This window comes from Manis javanica, chromosome 2, assembly GCF_040802235.1.
Source record: "Manis javanica isolate MJ-LG chromosome 2, MJ_LKY, whole genome shotgun sequence".
In the NCBI taxonomy this organism is placed as follows: Eukaryota; Metazoa; Chordata; class Mammalia; order Pholidota; family Manidae; genus Manis; species Manis javanica.
The window spans coordinates 105868051-105891339 of record NC_133157.1 but is presented as its reverse complement, the minus strand read 5'-3'; the positions used below and the strand labels follow the sequence as shown (position 1 = coordinate 105891339).

The following is a 23289-nucleotide window of genomic DNA, read 5'->3' as shown; positions in this document are numbered from 1 at the left end:
TTGTCTCCCCAGATTAGTAAGACCAATTTAGGCTCTATGTTACACACTTTGTTTGGGCTCTTCAAACCTGATAATGTCTGTAAAGAAAGAAATGTAATTAGAGCGTTCCTCCAAGTGGAGTTTCTTTTCTCAGGATCTTGGCCTTTCGAGTCCTGGTTGCTCTCTTTGCTCTTCAGACCTTTTAAACAATTTTTGAAAGGTGTTTTGTTTGTTTTCTTTTATATAGGTCTTAGAGTTAGTCTCAGAAAGAGGCTGAGTTTGAAAAAAGTTACAATTTAATGGCTAGAAGAGTGAGTCTGCAGTATCTAAAAAGGCTCATAAGCAGGCATATATATTTCAGAAGAATTTTAAGGAAATAAATTAGATGTTTGGCCTCTGTTAAATGCATATGTTAAACAGGGAAATTACAATCAGAAAAAGACTTTAAATAACTATATCTAGTATGTTCAGAGAACTAAATAATAAGATTAAAAATTCCAGCAGAGAACTGGAAATTAGAAATAGGGTCAAATGGATAGTCTAGAACAGAAATGTACAGTAACTAAATTAGCTATTGAGATCCCCATATTTATATCTAAGAGCAGATTAGAAAGCTAAAGAAAGACAGTTAGTGAATTAGAAGTTAGAAGAAGTTACCCAGTATGAAGTGTGGAGAAGAAAAAAATGAATTATTTAGAAAAGAGCTTTAAAAACATAAAGAATACAATAATGTACAACATAGGTGCAACTGAACTCCTAGAAAAAGAGAGGATAGACCAAAAACAATATTTGAAGAAATAATGGCTGAGAATATTGATGAGGAACATCAAACCAGAGATTTCAGAAGTACTATCATCCCTAAGAAGATAAAAAATAAAAACACAACTACACATACAATAGTGTAAGGGGTGAAAACCCAAATACAAAGACAAACATCTTAAAAGCAACCAGAGAAACATTTTTTTTTTCAAAGAAGCTACAGCAAGAATGACAGTTAACTTTGTTATACAGAATGGAAGCCAAAAGACAATGCAGTGACATCAAAATGCAAAAAGAAAATAGATGTTGGCTTAGAATGTTATATCATTCATAAATGAAGTTGAAACAAATGCATTTGCAGACTAGCAAAGACAGAAGACTCAATTAGCATCAGAGCAGCACTAAAGAAAATGTTAGCAAGTATTCTTCAGGCAAAAGGATATGATTCCAACTGGAGTCTGGAGACACAGGAAAGTATGAAGAGGAGATTGAACATGGGTAATATATATGAATATTGACTGTACTGGACAACAACAGTGATGGTCTGTTAAAATATGCTAGAATATAAATTGGTATGGAAACTAATTGTATGCTTTAATGCCCATGCATTGTCTGGGAAGAGAATTTATATTTGATTTTGGTAAGTCAAGGATATATGTTGTAGATCTCTAAGGAAACATTTAAAATAACAGTAAAAGGATGAATGACCATGAACCTAATATAGAAATGAAATAATAATAAGTAAGGAATCCAAAGGAAAGGAGTTCAAAAGGGAACATGAACACGATTCAGTCTGACCTGACATAGGCTCAACAAATCATCATGATTGTCTGTTGGATCCACCACAGAGTGGGACTGGAAATATACCTCAAATGCAAGACTGGGTCAAGTCTAGATGCCTGGCTCTAGACAGAATGAAAGCCAGAGACATGACCCAACAGCATAACTCTCCAGCCAACGCAGACCACACCACATGGTGAGCCAGGCCTGTCAGCTGGGGCACAGGCCACCCCTGTGGCAAATCGGCTGCGGTGGGCCACTGGTCCCCAGTCATGGGTTCCCGTGGTGCCTCACCACCAGGGACCCATATTCCACATACGGGACTCCATTCCAGTATGTTATGTGGACCTGTGAGAACTACTGCTGTGGCCTTCAGAAAACCTCCTCTGCCGTGGTCTGGATATCCAGCAGGATTCCAATCCGACCACGGCACTGCAAGAGCCCCATAAGCCACACAGTGGTGCGCACACTCCCGCAGCAGAGGGGAGACCTTTCAGGCTCCCTGTCAGTGACTGCAAGGGGAGGGAAACACAGCACCCGCTGGGAAATACAGAGCTTGGGGGAGGACCAGACAGTCACCCAACTTGGCTGTGCCTGTGGAATCCCAAGCTCAGTATGCCCTTTTCTTTACTTCCCACTGGAATGCAGTCCTTGGAAATGGCTCATGGTCTGGGCCACAGTGCTGTCATCAGTAGGGACTTCCAATTCAAACATGGAAAACAATGCTATCCAGGCATTTCCTTCCTGTCCCTTCCTGGGGACAAGGAAAGTGGTGAGAGAATATCGAGGCACTGGGGCTCCCCCGGTCATGCCTGAAACTCCGATTCCTCAATATAAGTGGGTAATAATATGGAATATGTCAAATTTTTTCAGAATGTGCCCCCTTCTTGGTTGAATGACTGAGGATGAAATGTTTGGGTCAAGCAACAGGGGCAACGAATCTCTGCAGAAGTTGTAGTCTTGGGACTGGGACAGTCTGGGCAGCTGCTCCTGGGTAAACTTCACCCCTGTTACTGGAAAGAAGGATCTCTCCTCAGGAGTTTGTGGAGGAAAAGAGAGAGGGGAGCATTGATTTTTCCTTTTCTCATTCCCACAGATGCCTCTGGCACAACTCTCTGATGGAAATCAGTGCAGCAGTGGCTAGAGGTGGCAAGCTCCAATAATGGTGGATTTGCAAGCCCAAAATGAAGTCCCCCTTGTCCCACATGCCCCTTGTGGTGGCCTTATAGGTACCAAAAGGCTTGGACCTTCCTCAAGCCTTCCCAAACCAACAAGACTTAATAATTTCACTAGCCAAGATGGTGATGGATACCCAAATAAGCCCTGATAACTTAAGCCCTGTTGTGAGCAGGGTGGTGGTGTGTTATTGCCAACACCTCCTGCTATGTATGTATCAGTGGTTCAAGGACAGTAGAAACAGCTGGAGAAGATCCAAGCTCAGGTTATAAGCAGGATTCCCATGGTCCCCCTGGACTCATTTATGTGACTTATCAGTGGCTTAATCCAGGCACTTAGGGTTCCTGGCTGAGGACCATCCTCCAGGGAGGCCTGATTATCCTTCCAGGTCTAGTTCTCCTAAAGGCTCTGGTAAAACAGCAGGGAGGCTCTGCAAGCAAACTGCATCCATACAGGTTATTGTGGATTTACTTGTACTGGGAGTGCCCATCAGAGTAACTGGGCCACCATTTTACCAGCAGTAGAAATTCCTTTATTCTCTTTTTTGTCATAAGCAAACCAATAATTTCCTTCTTTCCTTCATAAACCTTTTTAATATTTTTCTACCAAGTCTTATTTATTCTAGCCTGACACCACCTTATAGATATTAGCCTGATACCATTTTACAGATCTGTGCCAATCTTTGAAGCATTTATCCACAGTTCAGTCCATCCTTAATGTATATTCTGAAAAATAAAAAACCACCCAAACAAATGAAAAACCTAACTCTATTAAGGACCCAATTTCTGGTACCTACTCCCCTTAAATACTTCCCCTTTCCTCTTCATAACCAACTGTAATTTAATTGACAGAGTTCCTGGTACTTAGTGCTTTTGAATTATTTTCTCTTCTATAATCTTTGGTGATACAAATATACCATACCTCCAAATCTTATTGATATTGAGCATACACATCTGTCTGAGCATATAATTTGTTTTATTCCTTTGTTAGTAGCCTTCTAAGATAGGATACTAAGTTACTCATAAAGTTCTTATTTCTTCCCCTTTATTTTCATCATTAAGACCTGAGATGTATACCTTGTCCCTAACCCTTTAAACACTGAAGGGAGCATTTAAACCCTTGATGCTAGCAGTGACCCTCTATGTCTGCTGCTACTCCCCACTGACTTACCTTGTCCCCTCTCCTGTTCCATATTATTGTTTCTTCAGCTCTGTAGTCTCTTGCCTTCCTTGGACCCTGATACCAATATTTTTTTATTTAATAACTCACAAAGACTGCTTTTCCAAATAACTGATTATCTTTTCAACTCTTACTTTTTATAACATTTTGGAAGGGACATAAAATTGCAACAAAGGAAATAAAAAGCACCTGAACTTTACCATCCTTACAGAATCACATTAAAGTTTAGGTGTGTATTCTGGGAGAAAAAAATGTAATCCTTTCTGTTGTTTTACACAATTATTCTCACTGTCTCTGGAATTCTAGCCTTCTGTAGTCATATAGGAACAGGGATTACTACTTCCCCCCTACCCTGGCCTTGTTGTATATGAACTATAGTGTAAGAATGAAGACTAAGTGCTTTTATTTTTCCAGATAACTCATATTATCTATCACAAGGCTCATGTTTTTGTTTACTTCTTGATTTTAATGCATCTACCTGTTGTAAAGAGAAGCTCCTCGTGCCAGCCTCGGCCCCATAGGGAGTATGCCAGGGGTAAGTGGGTCTCTACCTAAGGAAGGGACTACATCTTGTCTTCTGATAGATATTCATCATATCAATGAAAGTCTCTGGTTTGAGCAAAATGAGTCTTTGTTCAGATGACTAGCAAATTTCCTGTTTTCTAGGAGAGTGAGATTTAGGTTTGGGTCATAAGGAGATGAATTCAAGATGCCTTGTTAGCCCCTTTCAATCTTCTCAGGTATTGGAAATGAACATCGTTTGCTTCTTTAAGCAATCCCCAAATACCCAGAATTTCTAAAATTTGATGTTCAGCCATTAAGAGGTGAATGAAACCATGACTCTTGCTTCTAAATTTAAACTTAATTAGAGGAGGAAGAGAGTAAGCAGATGACGAAAACCTGGTAAGATTTCCAATTCATTTAGTTTTGCTTCAACCACTTAAAATTGAATATAAAAGACCTGTTTTGATGACATCTATTACTATCTGTATATTCGTGTTGATAAGGAAAATATTCAACACAACTGTCAATGTCAGCAACCCGCTTTTTCCCTCCAGTTGGCAAAGCACCCCCAGCTCCCTCCTCCTCTCTTCCAGGCTCCTCTTTTGCCCTGCGCAGCCAAAATGCCACATATCAAAATAATATAAATTGCTCCCCTTGCTTGTGCTCAGGGCTCAGACCTTGGGAGAAGACTCCCCTCTGAGCCCAGCGGTGTAAAATAAATCCTCAACTCTCCAAGACCTCCGAGTGCCACTTGGTTTTTTCATCAGTGATCCAGTCCAGGTTTTCCAGTATTTTCTGTAACACTATGAAGATATTAAATTGCCTAAATCTGCTAGCATAATTCAATAATGCTGTTTACAGAGATGATATAACTAATTTTACGCCACCTGACTTATTTAATGTATGGCTCTCCTTCTAGTTGGGTCATAAAATCCTAGAATTAGGGGACTCTCTTGTCCCCTCCTGGCACAAGCCAGGAGCTCTGTCCTCTTGTTTTATCTCCAAAGAAAAGCCTCTCCCTGGCTCTCCTACCTTGGGTGTTTGCAAAGTTCATTCTTTGGCTCCACACACAAGAACCCAGCATCATTTTTGGGGTTTCATCTGGGATCACTTCAGAGGTGAGTATTGGCATCTGAGCCTGACTTTTTCTTTCACTCTCTTTGTACAAGGATGCCGGCTACGGCACACAACATCGGGCACTTGTCAGCCCCTTAAATGGGACTATCCAGGCTGCCGTTCTCAAAGTCTCAAGCGACAGGTTCCCCTGCGTCTCCCTCAGTGGGTCCCCCATCTCCCTTGGAAGCTGGGAAAGTCTCCTGAGTGGAGGCCAGGATTCCCCTTCAGAGGCATCTCCTTGGATGCAAGGGACTGAGGAAGGCCGTGGTCACCTGCGAGAGTCTAGGTTGAGGCTACACTTCAGCAGCTTCTCAAAGGCCCGCGTGTCTGGAATCAGACCCCGACAGCCCGACAGGGGATCCGTGAGGAGCGTCTCTCTCTGACTTCCAGCCTGCTTCTTCAGGCCACCCTGGCCTCTGAGTGAGGCAGGGGTGCTCTTTATTTTCTTTACATGCTCTATGTATGCCTCTAACTTCATCAATTTCGTGGAACCCAATGCCCACCACCGCAAGGTAGGAGATCTACACTTCACTCTTATTCCTGACTAAATGCTGTACTTTTTATCTTATAAAAATGTGTCTGGGCACCCATTAACCACTTAGAACTAGCATCTGCTACCAGTCTTAAGTCTCCGGTGAAAGGTTTCCTGATGTTGCCGCTCGTTTGATCCCCTTGCCTCCAGGCAGGAATGTCGGTGAGTGGCTGAGCCGATTTCCTACTTTCCTGTCCTAATCTGTTGACTCTGGAGGCAAGATCGGACTAATAGACAGTGGTCCTTGGATCTTGGCTCTGGCCGATTGATCCATTGGTGCCGAGTGAACCTTGGGCTAGGCTGCTGCCTATGCAAGATTCGCAGATGACCCCCAACCTCTTTCTGACAGGTCAAATTTCTTACAGTGGGTGACTAGTAGGATAATTCCCAGGCAGTGGCAGAAACTGGTGTTTAATAGACGCACCCCCACTTCCTAACTGTCCATGGCAGCCTCTGTCTGAATTTTATCTTTGGCCTTAGAAAAAGTTCCCCTGCTCCTCATTTGAAGCAGTCCTTTTGGGACTCCATGCCACTTTCTCCTATGTAAGTTTGTGACTAGTCAAGCTGCAAACTGACTCCAACATATAAATGGCTCTACTGTATTGACCTCTCTTCCTCAGAGGCAGTCATCCAGAGGTATGGCATTTCTTTTTCTGCAGCCCCCAGGGAAGTGGAACAGGCTTGTGACTCTGACTGACCATGGCTCTGGCAGCGAGAAGTCACACAGTCCCTGCTCTTATCAGGCAGAGGCCTCTCAAAGAATGATCCTGAGTATACTATGCTAAAGCCTGTGCAGAGAAACTAGGGTCTGGATCAGGACTCCCAGAAGGCGTAAAGTAAGAGCATACTGATGAGGTCCCCACTAGATCCACAGTTCTGAGGCGACTCTTACTTAGTGGGAAGGCAAGAGGGGAATCAAGGCAAGGTACAGGCCATGCAGATAAGGAGTGGTTAAGTCCAGTAGGCCTGGCAGAGGAGGTTATTAACCACTGTCACCCAGGCTCCAAGGCGAAGGGACGCCCTCACAGAAAAGGCCAACCTGGTGTTGCACACCTGTCTTCTTTCTCTCTTGCATTCTAAAGGGTTGGGAGCAATTTGATCCCCAAACCTTGAAAAGAAGTGCCTTATTTTCTGCACACAAGCCTGGCCTCAATACAAATGCTCTGATTAGAGAGGCTTGGCCCCGGAGAGAAGTATGCAATATAATAAGGTTATGTGGCTAAATTTATTTTGCCCCAAGGAAGGAAAATGGTCAAAAGTCCTATGGACTACTACAATATAAAATTGGTCTTCTAAATCCTTTTATTGGAAATCTGTTCTACTTACTGGGTTCATCATTATCCTCAAAAATTGGGGGATTTTTAAGCTAGACTCCCTGAGACAGAAATTTATCATCTGCAATACAGCCTGGCTTAAATCTTTCAAAAGAAAAAATGCTTAAAGAGAGGCTTGACTTTGTCATGTTTAGTGAAGGTTTTGCAAGTAATCTAGCATGTTGTTAAGAACAAGTGAGTGAACTTAAATAAGTGTAGTAACTGAACTTCTTAATAATTGTGTGTTAAAGTGTACATTACAGAGTGTATACCTACAAAGGGCTTGAAAATCTTTGTGGTAATCTAAAACCTTAAAGTTTTGCTAAATGGATATATTTTGTGCTTACTGAGAAATTGTGCTGTAAAACACATTTCCAGAAATTATAAAATGTGTTCATAAGTTTGCCAATCCTAAGAATGCTAGTGTAACAGTTTACAATAGATTACTTCTCAGGTTCACTGAAAACAACTTTCTAATGGTTTTAAGTCCTAATTAAAAAGACTTAAAACAATAAGAAAAACATCTCTGCATGCTAGAAAAGATGTGTGTTTTGTTAAGAGAAGGTATAAGGAATGGAAATGCACTTTATTAAGGGTAAAAGAAGGTAACTTTGTTCTAAAGTGCAGCTGGTTATTTGAAGAGGGAGAATTCTGAACATAAAAGAAACTTGTAGAAAGTTTGGAAGAATTTGATATAGTCATGCTATGTGAGAATAAAGCAAATGAGTCTTGATATCAAGTACACAGCAAAGTTAGAATTTTGTTTTCTGTTTGTTAAAAGGACAACGTTTTCTTAAACTATTAGTTTGCTTTTAATGTTGAAGGATTGCAAAGGGTTTTCTAATTGTTTTATCAAAGTATCTCATGCCTACAGTCTCAATAAGTTAATGGGCATGAATTCCCCTTCCATGATGCTACAAAGAATTTAACTACCATTATAGCTCTACCTCAACTGCAAAATGCCTCCAATGTGCCAATTCTTCATGCAAATAATCACAAATATAAGGGTAGATTTTTTCAAGTCTGGGACGAGTACTTTTAGGTTACTCCAATGGCAGTATGCTTAAATCAAAAGGCTTCCCTCTGCTGGGAGCTAAGAAACTCTTCTGATACCATTGCCCAAGCTTCACCTGATATTTAGGCTGGCTTCCCAAAAACCACTGGTCACATATGTAACAGGTTACAGATTGACTTGTCACAGATTGGACAACCTGCCCTGGTATCCTTTGGCCAGCCCCGAACTGCACTCACTGGCTGTGTGGAACTAATCTCTGACCATGGCTCCCTCCAGGGTGGATAGGGAGGTGCACTCTGGGATTTCCTTGGTTGCAAGGACGTTGGGTTAAGAACATCCCACACCCTGCAAACTTCCCAAGCATCCAATATCAATGGACTAGCAGTGTTCTTCATTGGTCTGATCACCTAGCTTCCATTTTTATACCATTTCTTTGTTTAGAATATGTAATTTGGCATATCAAATCCTTCACCAATTTTACTCAAAAGGCCTTAATACTAAAGTTAAACTAATGCACCAAGCAGTTATACAAAATAAAATGGCACTAGACATCTTAACAGCAGCACAGAGTGGGGACCTGTGCTATAATTAATGTTGAGTGTTGTGTATACATTCCAAATTATTCACAAAATGTCTCTAATTCACTCCAGGGCCTCCGAAAGCAAGTCCAAGCTTTATCAGGCCCAGAAGTCCCATGGACTACTACTACTACGATATGGAGCTGGTTTTCTAAATCCTTTTGAAGCCATAAAACTGCGAATGTTTATGAAAATGGAACCCAACATAGAAGTGCCCATCATCTGAGGCCCTCTCGACTGACCAGTGATGAAGACCTAACTGTGCCCTTTACTGTGTCCCCTCTCAGCATGAAGTAACCAGAGCAGTCGTCAACGCCTTTCCCCTAGCAGCAGCTAGGGTCTCCATCTGTAGAGGCGGGAATGAAACAGGCACCATGGGCTTAGACAGAGTAGGGTGAGGCCTCTGGAAAAAAGAAAGCAATATAATCCATTGTGAGATTTGCTTTGACCTGCTAGGGGGCCCAGTTTATTTTTCTGACTTTACCCAGGTGCTGCTTTTCCTCCTCCAACCCTAATCAAGTGATTGCAACCTGGGCAATGTAAGCAAGCCCAAAACAACACAGTAAAAACAGGAAGGATTCCATCTTGAAGATAAGATTGCATTTTTAAAACCCAATTAGTTAAAAAAGTAATACTCTGTAACAAACAGACAATAACTCAACCACCTTGGGAGCAAAGCAGGCAGTCTTGATTGATAGTCTCCCAGACCCCAAAGCTGCCATCCTGAGAGGAAATCAGAGCAGTAAATTTCTTGTAAATAACCTGGAAGACTAATAAGAAACTTAAGGTCCCTTCAAAGATAAACATTTTGGGACCTCTCAGCAGGTGTGCATCCCTAGCCCTTTGTCTCTCAACTGCCAATAAAACCCCTAGACAGTACACCACCCCAGGTCTCTCTTGTCCCCTCCCAGCATGAGCCAGGAGCTCTGTCCTCTCGCTTTATCTCTAAGTAAAAGTCTCTGCCTTGCTCTCCTAAAAAAAAATATCCTAGAGTTAATGATTTTACAAGTCATCCTGGATTTGTCAAAATCTTGTCTAGTTGTTTCTAAAACTTCAGAATACATCAAGGTTATTTAAGATGCTTTTAAATAGTTAAGATTCCTGGATTTACTTCACAAAATATTTTGAATTAATGGATCTAAATGGGTCCCAGAAAGCTTGACAAGCACCCCTGACAGGTCTGAAGCACATGCTCCATGGACTGTTTTTTGAAAACCTTTATTTAACTTACATGGCTCCTAGGAAGTGATTATTTATCTTACTACAAGACATGTAGGCACTATAGACTTTGGGTCCTTGAAAGTTTTCTGCATGTTCCCCCAAAATAGAAAAATTCTCATTATCATTTCACTAAAGAGAGAGGTGCTATTAAATTAGTTGTTTTACTTAAGATCAATAGGCATAAAAGACATCAGTCTTAAAGGCTGGAGTATAATAACCAAAGACCTCCACTAATCTGAAGCCACTGGGTCACATTCACTTTCATTACTATCTAAATTCCATTATTGCTCTGTGCATGGCATTCTTCAGAAGGGACATTCATCAGAATTCATCGCTTTAAAGGTTCACCAGCTGGAAACATTCTTCATATTGTGCAGCATTAAGTTCAAAATAGATCTCAAGATATAAAGACATGGAGAATTCACTGGAAGTATTTTCTTTGTTGTTATTTTGTTGGGGCTGTAGATCAAATTAAAAACAAATTACCTTGATTTTTTTAAAAAAAAATGCGGAATCTCAGACTCTACTTGATTTCTGGTTTGATCCATTCATTGACAAATCCTTTATAAAAAATTCTAGATGCATTATGTTATAAAATTTAAATGTCTAAACATGAAGCCTTTACACCATCATTAAGTATAGGAATGCCAGTTTTCTTCATAGCTTTTATATGCAAGTAATGCAGTTGCCTTCTCCAAAAATGAATGCTGTTTCCTAGACTTGATCCTGTCTTGAGATGGAAACCAGTGTCCATTTGCCAAGTAACAGGGACAGACTCCATCTTTCCTGTATTGCCACAGCAGACCATCTAACATACTCCTTAGTGGTTCTGTCAGACAGCATTTGGCAGACAAAAAAGGACCCTCCTGCTGGCTGACCAGTGGGGGCTCCACTAAGCCTCTCTCTGATGGAGGCCTTTCATTGCCCATCTTACTGTGTGGCAAGGTTCTTGACAGGATTTCTGACATCTGTCATGGAACAAAAGTTAAAGAAGTCTTTGTAGTACTTTGATCTCTTGTGAAATCTAGACAAACAAGAGTACCCCATGTGAATCCTAAACCTAAGCCTGGAAAATAGCCATATTTCTGGTACTTCTGTAATGTAGCCATTTGTATTTTTATGAAGCATAAATTTTAACCTAAGCCACATTAAAATATTGCAAGGGAAAGAAGTAAAAGAGTTGCTGATTAAGCATGGAGAGATATCAGGTCCATTTTTATAATCCTTATCATTTATGACCATTAATAATACAAGTGTACTAATGATGTTACACATCTTATTTTTTTCTTTTTTTCCTTATGAGGTCATTAATGTTAGCTATATTTCTCTTGTGAAAATCAAATTTTGCTGCCTCCTTTTGTTTTCCACCATTGTAAACTAGTGCTTCAGCTATGTAAGATGTCTTAACAAGGGCTTTCCTTATTTTATAAATAGGGAAACCAAGGCAGAGGTAGCCCAAATTACTAATTCCATCCCAGAAAGCCCCTAAATGAGTATAGGGTATCCTAATCCATTCTAGCAATGCTAGGGCATCAGGCAGCAAGACATTCATGTGGGGGTTTGGAGGAGAGGGGCTGGGGAAATGGTATCTAGAAAAGTGTTAGATTAAATCCCCATAAGCGGTTTGTGCTGCTTCTAGAACACCCTGAGCAGAAGGCACCCAAGATAATGAGGAAACTGGAGTTTAAATATAGCATATCTAAGTCTAGGATGTGGAGCTGAGCTACTACTGACCCAGGCTGAGCCTAAATGGATTTAACAAGGCTGTGCTTATATATGCCATATAAAATGAAGTTTCTTTTTCACCAAATTACCACTAAGAAAAGGGTCTCAAACTACCATATTTTAGTTCTTACAAAGCTCTCGTCTTTCTGGGTGCTCTCACAATTACTTTATTTTGAACAAAGAAATATTGTTCTGGGAAGACAAAAGAGCTAGATAAAACTTCATTCCCTTTTAACTCTCATGGTTGTGAAGTTATTCGAGAGAGTAAGTCACCTGTCCACACTCCCCCCCAGAAGGCAAAAACACTTTAACACACATTTAGGAATTATTCCTAGCACCTCACAATTCATGTGTTCCTTATAAACAAACATCTGTGTGTCTGAAAGAATTAATTATTTTAAAAAAAATAATTTTTATAAACAAAGGTGGAATCAAGCAGACAAGATGGCACATTTCATTTTGTAAGTGTCCTTAGGTGCACATTTAACTCCTCCAAGTCATCCCAGGCATATCTGTTCCTTATAGATTCCTCAGGTCTTTTTCCAAGGTATTCCATTCTTCCCATGAGACACCTAGGTAAAAAAAAAAAAAGTAATCAAAATGCAGTTTGGTAAATATACAAGGTGCTATGTTTCTAAAGGCAAGGTTGAATTCATCCTTGTTTTGTTACCAATAAAGACTTCAGATTGGGAAAAATTCCTGCAAAAATGAAGAAGCTATGTCAGAATTTTGAGTTACAAAGCTTAAACCAAGTCATTTCAACAGATGATGAAAGCCTAGGTTGTGTTTTCTAGTGTCCGCCAAAGTACCTAAAACAGGAGGGAGAAGCTAGAGCAGCAGGCTGAAAACACAAACACAGATGTGCACTCAGATATACCCAAGCTCAAATACAGGCTTGATTTTCATAAGTTGTATTACCTTGGAAAAATTAAACTGCATAAGGCCCAGTTGTCTCATATTTTATAATTCCTATCTCATAGGATTTTGTTGAGGATGTTTGTAAGGTACCAAGCATTGTGCCTGTATTAGTTATTTATTGGTGTTGTCACAAATTGCTGCAAATTTTGTGTCTTAAAACAACACAAATTTATAATCTTACAGTCTAATATGGGTCTCACTGGGCTACAGGCATTCTTTTTTGGAGGCTCTGTGAGAGAAGGTTCCATTGTCTTTTCTATCTTCTGGAGGCCTTCCCCATGTCTTAGATCAGGGGCCCTTTCATTCATCTTCAAAGCAAGAAGTGTAGCATTCCTCTGACCCCTCTTTTGTAGTCATGACTTGCTCTAAACACAGCCAGGAAAGGTTCTCCACTTTCAAGGACCCTTGTGATTAGATTAGACTCACTTTGCTAATCCAGGATAACCTCCCCATCTCAGGGACCTTAATTCAGTCACATCCGCTGAGTAGCTTTTGCCATGTAAAGTAACATTGATAGGTTCCAGGAATTAGGTTGTGGATGTCTTTTAGGGGCGTACATACCACTTTAGGAAGCCTAATGCATTATTAGTAATCATAAATCCTATCATCACTATTAAAGCCATCTTTCTCATCAATACCATTTTGTATTTGGCATTTGTTAGAAGCTCAAAAATGCTTAGTTTATTTTTTCAAATAAAGGCTGTCTAGAAAACCAGAAGACACTCCTTCTGGGGTGCAAATAATGGCATAGACTACATATTTTAATCATTTATTCATGTGTTATATTTCCCCAATATTTTTATGTATCTTTACCTAGTATTTTGAACTTTTCAGAAGGATTGTGGCATTTCAAATTGAAAATGATGTTAGTGATTATGTGATCCAGTTCTGGTTTTCATTTTGTAGATGGAAAAGCTGAAGAACATGCAAGCCAAATCCCTTGACTACGCCATCCAGCTTCTTAGGACAGTGTCAGTGTGAGAAGTATGGTCCTGACTCTACTCTGCCCTGTTGTCCCCACTGTCATCATTGTCAACACCCAATCTTTTTGTCGCCTACTTTGAACTGCTGGGCTAACTCTTTGGTGTGAATGTCCGTTGAAGAACCTTGGTGCCTGTGGTGGTAGGGATGTGCCTTCTTCCACACTTGATGGCCATCACTTAGGGCTCTGGGCCTATTCCTTCCTGAAAGCTGTCAAGGAGTGAATGTAGCTCTCTGAATTATTCTATTCTCTGGTTTATTCTGTTTGCTTTGAATTATTCTCCCTGAATGTTCCTGTTCTCTAGCTGCTTTTTTCTTCAAAATTGTGATGTCTGATGAGCAGATTGTATCATTTTCCTGTTTCAAGTGAGTGGTCAGAGGTTTTAAGATGACTCCTGAAAATCTTGGGTAGGCAGCCTTTATAGGTGACCTGCTACCATTCTGATTATTCTTTTATGTATGAGATACAAATTCATGCCAACAAGAGAAACATAAAAGGCTATTCATATTGTTACTACAAATATTTTCTAGAAATGGTATTTCAGGAAGGATGGAAAGAAGGTCACATTGTATATTGTTCATTTACTAGAAAAAAATTTTACATTCTCACTAATAAGTATTTACAATTTTGCATAAACAGGTTACAATAATAATGGTTAAGAAGCTACAAAGAGTACACTAGTGGATGAAGTTAATGGGGAAATGCTGTTGGCCCTACTTAGCATTCCATATTGCCAAGGAAAGAGAGACTTAATGCTTGTCTTCCTTGGTGAAGCCAAAAGCAGACTGCTACTGGAATGCACATATAACAAGTCTCTAATCTCCTCCAAAAAGTGCCTCTTCTGTAACCCAACTTGCATGTCCACCTATCGATAGGGGAGCCCATTTCAAGTCACAGAAGTGGGACATAGATGTACTATGTAAAATGACCCTTGGACCCTTTTTCTCTAGCTAACACATTGACACTATTCCATATCCAGATAAATCAAAATTCCTGTCAATTGCTATCTTTCTTTTTTCACTTCTCTTTAACCTGCCCTTTACATGTGAGCATAGTATTAAAGGTGCTGTTTGTAGAGCTACAACACCATTTTCTTGACTCAGCCCATTGGCCAGTTTGATATGCTTACTTTAAAAGGATTAGGCCAGAATTAGAAGTGGGATGATGAGGACGAGGATGGTGAGGGGAAGGAAGGCCTTTCATGCCCATATTTCAGGAATCGTGTACTGTCAAGGAAGCCAAACTTTCTTACTCCCTATTGTTTTCTAAGAATTGGTTGCCTTGGACAGAAAACAGTTGCTTCAGGACTAGACCTGAATGCTGGAGGGTGAGAGTCAGTTAATGTTCTCTCCTTTACCTTTGCTAGGATCTGTCTGCCTTTCTTTCCTTGTCCCCTGTATGAAACAAGAATATGTGTTTTTATATACTTATGCTTGTCATAGTCTTTTTACTTCCTGGACTTCAATTTTTTTCATTCAGTAGCTCACTCAACAAATACTTAGTTGCTAGGTGCTTATGAATATTATAAAACTATATAAGAGAAATGCAGCCAAAATGCTAAGAGAAAATAATCAGCTCTTCCTAGATGAGATGGAGAATCTTTCACAGACAAGGTGAGACCTGTGCAGAGTCTATGAGACTGAACAGGGATTTTCTGGCAGAGAAAGCCTGGCATCCTACCTGTGCTTTCATGCTGCATCTCTCCTATGCACAGGTTATGCTTGTAAAGAGAAGGTATCCTGGGTACCAAATGATTTCATTCATCTGTGGAGTATAAGAACAAAGAAAAAACTGAAGGAGCAAAACAGCAGCAGAATCACAGAACCCAAGAATGGACTAACAGTTGCCAAAGGGAAAGGGGCTGGGGAGGGAGGGTGGGAAGGGAGGGAGAAGGGGAGTAAGGGGCATTACGATTAGCACACATAATGTAGGGGGACATGGGGAAGGCAGTACAACACAGAGAAGACAAGTAGTGATTCTATAGCATCTTACTACACTGATGGACAGTGATTGTAATGGGGTATGTGTGGGGACTTGATAATGGGGGGAATCTCGTAACCACAATGTTGCTTATGTAATTGTATATTAATGATACCCCCCCAAAAAAGAATAATCACCACAAACAAACAAAAAAAAGGCATCCTGGGATTCTGCCTAAGTCTTTGTTTTCTCTGCTTTAAGTAGGATATCTAACATTTGAAATAAAATATGGCCCCTTTAAGGTGTCTCCAGCTAGGACAGACTGAGGGACAAATGGTGAAGCCACTCTGGGTGACAGCTTCAGCAGAATGCAGTGGGTGGCACATAAACAACTTTATTTTCACAGTAAATTGTCCTAGGGAGCTGGTTGCAGGGTGTCAGTGCTTGTCCTGGGACAAATGGCGAAACATTAAAATCGTACAGTACAGGACATAATGAAGGTGAAGGGATTTCAGAGTTCCTGAATTGGACCAAATGATGTCATAAAAAAGTGGGGGCAGGGGACAAGGGACAAAGGAATAAAGGCAGCTATTATCTCCTGGAGTTTGAATTACCATATTTTATTTTAATCAGGGGGTTACTTGCTGCTTTTAAGAGTGACCACCCTGGCATGGTATATCAAAGATGCCATACCAGTAGGGTTGATTTTTTCTTTCTAATTGTGGGGAAAAAGCCACTGCCCGCAATCACTCAAATACCTACTTCAGCACCTCTCACAGTCCTGGCTTCTGGATCATAAACCCCTGGACCTCCCCAACTAGAAGAGGACCTCGCTCTGCAGGGGACCTCCAGGGCGGTACTCCAGCTCTCTGGCCAGCATTTGCTCTCAGTTTGGCATCTATGCTACAGTGGTCATTAAATATTTTTCCTGTCAGTCCAGTGAAACCCATAGTGATAAAGTTAAGGTCATCCATTTAGTTAGTAAAAAAACTAACATTACCAGAGTCACAGCAAGCTAGCAATGTCCTGCAGCTGAGCAGGGCAGCCCTTGAATCATGTCAGGTAAGAAAGTGAGTCTTTGGGGTAGCAAATAAAAATAAGCAAACAAATTCATGCAAAATTCTAGTATATTTCTTGGCATGCATTCTTGCCTTAAAATGGTATCAATTTCTAGAGCCTTTTTTGTGGAGTACAAGCCTCTTTATATGTTTATATGAATATAATTTCAATAAGTGTATAATATTAAGAAAAAAAGGCTAATAAGGCTTTGCTGATGTTCGTTGCTTCTGCCTTTTCAACCACCAGTGCCTATGGAATATCAAAGGGTCAAATTACACGTCCTTACAAAACTACTCCACCATTAGAGATGCTTGTCCCAGATAAATAGGCACAGTCCTAGAGATCTCTTCCATTTCTAAGAGGATAAAGCTGACTAATGACAATTTTACAGTGCATTACACACTGAATTTTGTTTATTGGTGTCTGCTGTACTTGACCTATGTTTTAGGAATTCAGGAAGCAGAACATGCATTGAGCAGCTATTCTACATACTACTTTCCTGATTCTTCCTGAAGTTTCTTAGAATTGAATGTGGCCATTGTAAGGATGTAACAGAATTAAATATATGCTCAAAGAAATAGATAAAGGAATAAAATGAATGACATACAATGTGGAAAGAAGATAAGAAGTAACGTGAAGTGGTGCTTTCTAAGCTAATATTCTGCACCTTTGCCTGTATTTCTGCACATTCTTAGTATTACAAGGTTGCTCTAATGATACCTATTCTTCAGTTAAACAGCCTTGTTAAAATTCTGTAAGAGCAGTAATGACTACAACTATCTACAGATTAGGACAAATAGAGTTCTGCTGTAGAATACATTGTTCTGCAAGAAAATTTTATTTTTTATCTAATAGTTAATTTTTGTAGTATTTAAGCTTATTATTTAATTTATGTACCACTTAGTGTTTAAAAAGTGCTTTATGATTATTATTTCCTACACTTTTGTAAGGTGCAGTTAGCCTAGTTAGAACTGTTGAATCTAGCAGAAAACAGGCTAAATTTTCCATTTTAAATTACTAAAGTTATCCATTACTGATGTTTTATAATAAAAGTAGGGATCATAAACTAAGAATGAAATATAAAATTCAGAGTTTGAACATCTGCACCCTTGCTCACATTTATGTTTGCTGTATCTACTGTGGGATTGAAAGAGAGTTTTCCACTCACTATAAATGACAGAATTTTCCTCTGAAGGAAGGCTAAAAAATGTTAAACTGGCGATTTGCCCTATCCAGTTAATCTTTTCAGGTCTACAAAGTAAAAAATTTGGTTTGAAGAGCAAAGTGCTTTCATTTATGAAAATCCTTGAGTATCTTGCCTCAATTCCCAGTGATTCAGGCTCAATTTAGGAAACTATGAATATGTTTTTATATAAATAACTCATTGTTTTCTTCATCTAGTTGTTCTCATGTTAAAATATTTAGTGAGTATTTAACAAGCATTTTATTAAACAACAATCATCATGATCATCTTTGTTTCCAGTTCTTAACCCCAAATATAAATTTTCTTATATAAGAGAACAATTGATATAATTAACATTTGTGGCTGACTTTTTTTGCTGTTGTTGTTATCATTAATCTACAATTACATGAAGAACATTATGTTTACTAGGCTCCCCACTTCACCAAGTCCCCCCAACAAACCCCATTACAGTCACTGTCCATCAGCATAGTAAGATGCTGTAGAGTCATTACTTGTCTTCTCTGTGTTACACAGCCCTCCCCGTGCCCCCCCCCACACTATACATGCTAATTGTAATGCTCCCTTTCTTTTTCCTCACCCTCATCCCTCCCTTCCCACCCATTCTCCCCAGTCCCTTTCCCGTTGGTAACTGTTAGTCCATTCTTGGATTCTGTGATTCTGCTGCTGTTTTGTTCCTTCAGTTTTTCTTTGTTCTTATACTCCACATATGAGTGAAATCATTTGGTACTTGTCTTTCTCTGCCTGGCTTATTTCACTGAGCATAATACTCTGTAGCTCCATCCATGTTGTTGCAAATGGTAGGATTTGTTTTCTTCTTATGGCTGAATAATATTCCATTGTGTATATGTACCACATCCTCTTTATCCATTCATCCACTGATGGACACTTAGGTTGCTTCCATTTCTTGGCTATTGTAAACAGTGCTGCAATAAACATAGGGGTATGTCTGTCTTTTTCAAACTGGACTGCTGCATTCTTAGGGTAAATTCCTAGAAGTGGAATTCCTGAGTCAAATGGTATTTCTATTTTGAGCTTTTTGAGGAACCTCCATACTGCTTTCCACAATGGTTGAACTAATTTACATTCCTACCAGCAGTGTAAGAGGGTTCTCCTTTCTCCACAACCTGGTCAACATTTGTTGCTGTTTGACTTTTGGATGGTGGCAATCCCTACTGGTGTGAGGTGATATCTTATTGTGGTTTTAATTTGCATTTCTCTGATGACTAGCAATGTGGAGCATCTTTTCATGTGTCTGTTGGCAATCTGAATTTCTTCTTTGGAGAACTGTCTGTTCAGCTCCTCTGCCCATTTTTTAATTGGATTATTTGATTTTTGTTTGTAGAGGTACATGAGCTCTTTATATATTTTGGATGTCAACCCTTTATTGGATCTGTCATTTATGAATATATTCTCCCATACTCTAGGATACCTTTTTGTTCTATTGATGGTGTCCTTTGTTGTACAGAAGCTTTTCAGCTTGATATAGCCCCATTTGTTCATTTTTGCTTTTGTTTCCCTTGCCCGGGCAGATATGTTCATGAAGAAGTCACTCATGTTTATGTCCAAGAGATTTTTGCCTATGTTCTTTCCTAAGAGTTATATGGTTTCATGACTTACATTCAGGTCTTTGATCCATTACAAATTTACTTTTGTGTATGGGGTTAGACAGTGATCCAGTTTCATTCTCTTCATGTAGCTGTCCAGTTTTGCCAGCACCATCTGTTGAGGAGACTGTCATTTCCCCATTTTATGTCCATGGCTCCTTTATCATATATTAATTGACCATATATATTTGGGTTAATGTCTGGAGGCTCTATTCTGTTCCACTGGTCTGTGGCTCTGTTCTTGTGCCAGTACCAAATTGTCTTGATTACTGTGGCTTTGGAGTAGAGCTTGAAGTGGGGGAGCGAGAACCCCCCCACTTTATTCTTCCTTCTCAGGATTGTTTTGGCTATTCAGGGTCTTTTGTGTTTCCATATGAATTTTTGACCTATTTGTTCCAGTTCATTGAAGAATGCTGTTGGTAATTTGATAGGGATTGCATCAAATCTGTATATTGCTTTGGGCAGGATGGCCATTTTGACGATATTAATTCTTCCTAGCCAAGAACATGGGGTGAGTTTCCATTTGTTAGTGTCCTCTTTAATTTCTCTTAAGAGTGTATTATGGTTTTAAGGATATAGGTCTTTCACTTCCTTGGTTAAGTTTATTCCTAGGTATTTTATTCTTTTTGATGCAATTGTGATGGAATTGTTTTCCCAATTTCTCTTTCTATTAGTTAATTGTTAGTGTATAGGAAAGCCACAAATTTCTGTGTGTTAATTTTGTATCCTGCAACTTTGTTGTATTCTGGTATCAGTTCTAGTAGTTTTGGAGTGGAGTCTTTAGGGTTTTTCATGTACAATATCATGTCATCTGCAAATAGTGACAGTTTAACTTCTTCTTTACCAATCTGGAATCCTTGTATTTCTTTGTTTTGTCTAATTGCCATGGCTAGGACCTCCAATACTATGTTGAATAACAGTAAGGAGAGTGGGCATCCCTGTATTGTACCCTATCTCAGAGGAAAAGCTTTCAGCTTCTCACTGTTCAGTATGATGTTTGCTGTGGCTTTATCATATATGGCCTTTATTATGTTGAGGTACTTGCCCTCTGTGCCCATTTTGTTGAGAGGTTTTATCATGAATGGATGTTGAATTTTGTCGAATGCTTTTTCAGCATCTATGGAGATGATCGTGTGGTTTTTGTCCTTCTTTTTATTTATGTGGTGGATGATGTTGATGGATTTTTGAATGTTTTACCATCCCTGCATCCCTGGGATGAATCCCACTTGGTCATGGTATATGATCCTTTTGATGTATTTTTGAATTCAATTTGCTAATATTTTGTAGAGTATTTTTGCATCTACTTTCATCAGGGATATTGGTCTGTGATTTTCTTTTTCGGTGGGGTCTTTGCCTGGTTTTGGTATTAGGGTGGTGTTGGCTTCATAGAATGAGTTTGGGAGTATTCCTTCATCTTCTCTTTTTTTGGAAAACTTTAAGGAGAATGGGTATTATGTCTTCTCTGGATGTCTGTTAAAATTACGAGGTAAATCATTCTTGGGCAGGGGTTTTGTTCTTGGGTAGTTTCTTGATTACTGCTTCAATTTCTTTGCTGGTAATAGGTTTGTTTAGATTTTCTGTTTCTTCCTTGGTCAGTCTTGGAAGGTTGTATTTTTCTAGGAAGTTGCCATTTCTTCTGTGTTTTCCACCTTGTTAGCATATAGGTTTTCATAGTATTCTCTAGTAATTCCTTGTATTTCTGTGGGGGTCTGTCATGATTTTTCCTTTCTCGTTTCTGATTCTGTTGATGTGTGTTGTTTCTTTTTCTCTTAATGAGTCTGGCTAGAGGCTTATCTCTTTTGTTTATTTTCTCAAAGAACCAGCTCTTGCTTTCATTGATTTTTTTCTATTGTTTTATTCTTCTCAATTTTGTTTATTTCTTCTCTGATCTTTATTATGTCCCTCCTTCTGCTGACTTTAGGCCTCATTTGTTCTTCTTTTTCCAATTTTAATAATTGTGACATTAGACTATCCATTTGGGGTTGTTCTTCCTTCTTTAAATATGCCTGGATTGCTATATACTTTCCACTTAAGACTGCTTTTGCTGCGTCCCACAGAAGTTGGGGCTTTGTGTTGTTGTTGTCATTTGTTTCCATATGTTGCTTGATCTCCATTTTAATTTGGTCATTGATCCATTGATTATTTAGGAGCATGTTGTTAAGCCTCCATGTGTTTGTGAGCCTTTTTGCTTTCTTTGTACAATTTATTCCTAGTTTTATACCTTTGTGGTCTGAAAAATTGGTTGGTAGGATTTCAATCTTTTGGAATTTACTGAGGCTCTTTTTGTGGCCTAGTATGTGGTCTATTCTGGAGAATGTTTCATGTGCACTGGAGAAGAATGTCTATCCTGCTGCTTTTGGATATAGAGTTCTATAGATGTCTATTAGGTCCATCTGTTCTAGTGTGTTGTTCATTGCCTCTGTGTCATTATTTATTTTCTGTCTGGTGGATCTGTCCTTTGGAGTGAGTGGTGTGTTGAAGTCTCCCAAAATGAATGCATTGCATTCTATTTCCTCCTTTAATTCTATTAGTATTTGTTACACATATGCTGGTGCTCCTGTGTTGGGTCCATATATGTTTATAGTGGTCATATCCTCTTGTTGGACTGAGCCCTTTATCATTATGTAATGTCCTTCTTTATCTCTTGTTGCTTTCTTTGTTTTGAAGTCTATTTTGTCTGATACTAGTATTGTAACACCTGCTTTTTTCTCCCTATTGTTTGCATGAAATATCTCTTTCGATCCCTTGACTTTTAATCTGTTCATGTTTTTGGGTTTGTGGTGAGTCTCTTGTAAGCAGCATATAGATGGGTCTTGCTTTTTTATCCATTCTATTACTCTGTGTCTTTTGATTGATGCATTCAGTCCATTTACATTTAGGGTGATTATTGAAAGATATGTACTTATTGCCATTAAAGGCTTTAGATTTGTGGTTACCAAAGGTTCAAGGTTAGATTCTTTAGTATCTTACTGTCTAACTTAACTCACTTATTGAGCTATTATGAACACTGTCTGATGATTTTTTTATTTCTCTCCCTTCTTATTCCTCCTCCTCCATTCTTTATACATTGGATGTTTTCTTCTGTGCTTTTTGTGTTTCCTTTGCTTTTGTGGGTAGTTGATTTTATTTTTTGCCTTTAGGTAGTATTTGGTTGGTCTGCTTTCTTTGCTGTGTTTTTATTTTTCTCTGGTGACATCTATTTAGCCTTTGAAATGCTCCCATATAGAGCAGTCCCTCTAAAATACCCTGTAGAGGTGGCTTGTGGGAGGCAAATTCCCTCAACTTTTGCTTGTCTGGGAATTGTTTAATCCCTCCTTCATATTTAAATGATAATCATGGTGGATACAGTATTCTTGGTTCAAGGCCCTCCTGTTGTATTGCATTAATACATCTTGCCATTCTCTTCTGGCCTGTAAGGTTTCTGCTGAGAAGTCTGATGATAGCCTGATGGGTTTTCCTTTGTAGGTGGCCTTTTTCCTCTCTCTAGCTGCCTTTAAAACTCTGTCCTTGTCCTTGATCTTTGCCATTTTTATTATTATGTGTCTTGGTGTTGTCCTCCTTGGGTCACTTCTGTTGGGAGTTCTATGTGCTTCTGTGGTCTGAGTGACTATTTCCTCCCCCAGTTTGTGGAGGTTTTCAGCTATTATTTCTTCAAATACACTTTCTATCCCTTTTTCTCTCTCTTCTTCTTCTGGTACCCCTATAATGCAAATATCATTCCTTTT

General features: G+C 39.4%; 1 protein-coding gene and 1 long non-coding RNA gene across 2 annotated transcripts in view; one reads left to right on the top strand and one right to left on the bottom strand.

Annotated features, from left to right (window-relative positions):
• GPR158 (G protein-coupled receptor 158) overlaps positions 1-23289 on the top strand; it is a 375355-nt gene that overhangs the window by 147502 nt on the left and 204564 nt on the right. The gene's annotated exons all lie outside the window — the stretch shown is intronic.
• The window catches only part of LOC140847783 (uncharacterized), a 158385-nt gene continuing 147126 nt past the window's right edge, over positions 12031-23289 (bottom strand). The window contains exons 3-4 of the long non-coding RNA XR_012127960.1: positions 15458-15541; positions 12031-12449 (exon numbers count right to left, since the gene is read on the bottom strand). This is a non-coding gene — a long non-coding RNA (uncharacterized lncRNA). The remainder of the gene's footprint in view (positions 12450-15457; positions 15542-23289) is intronic.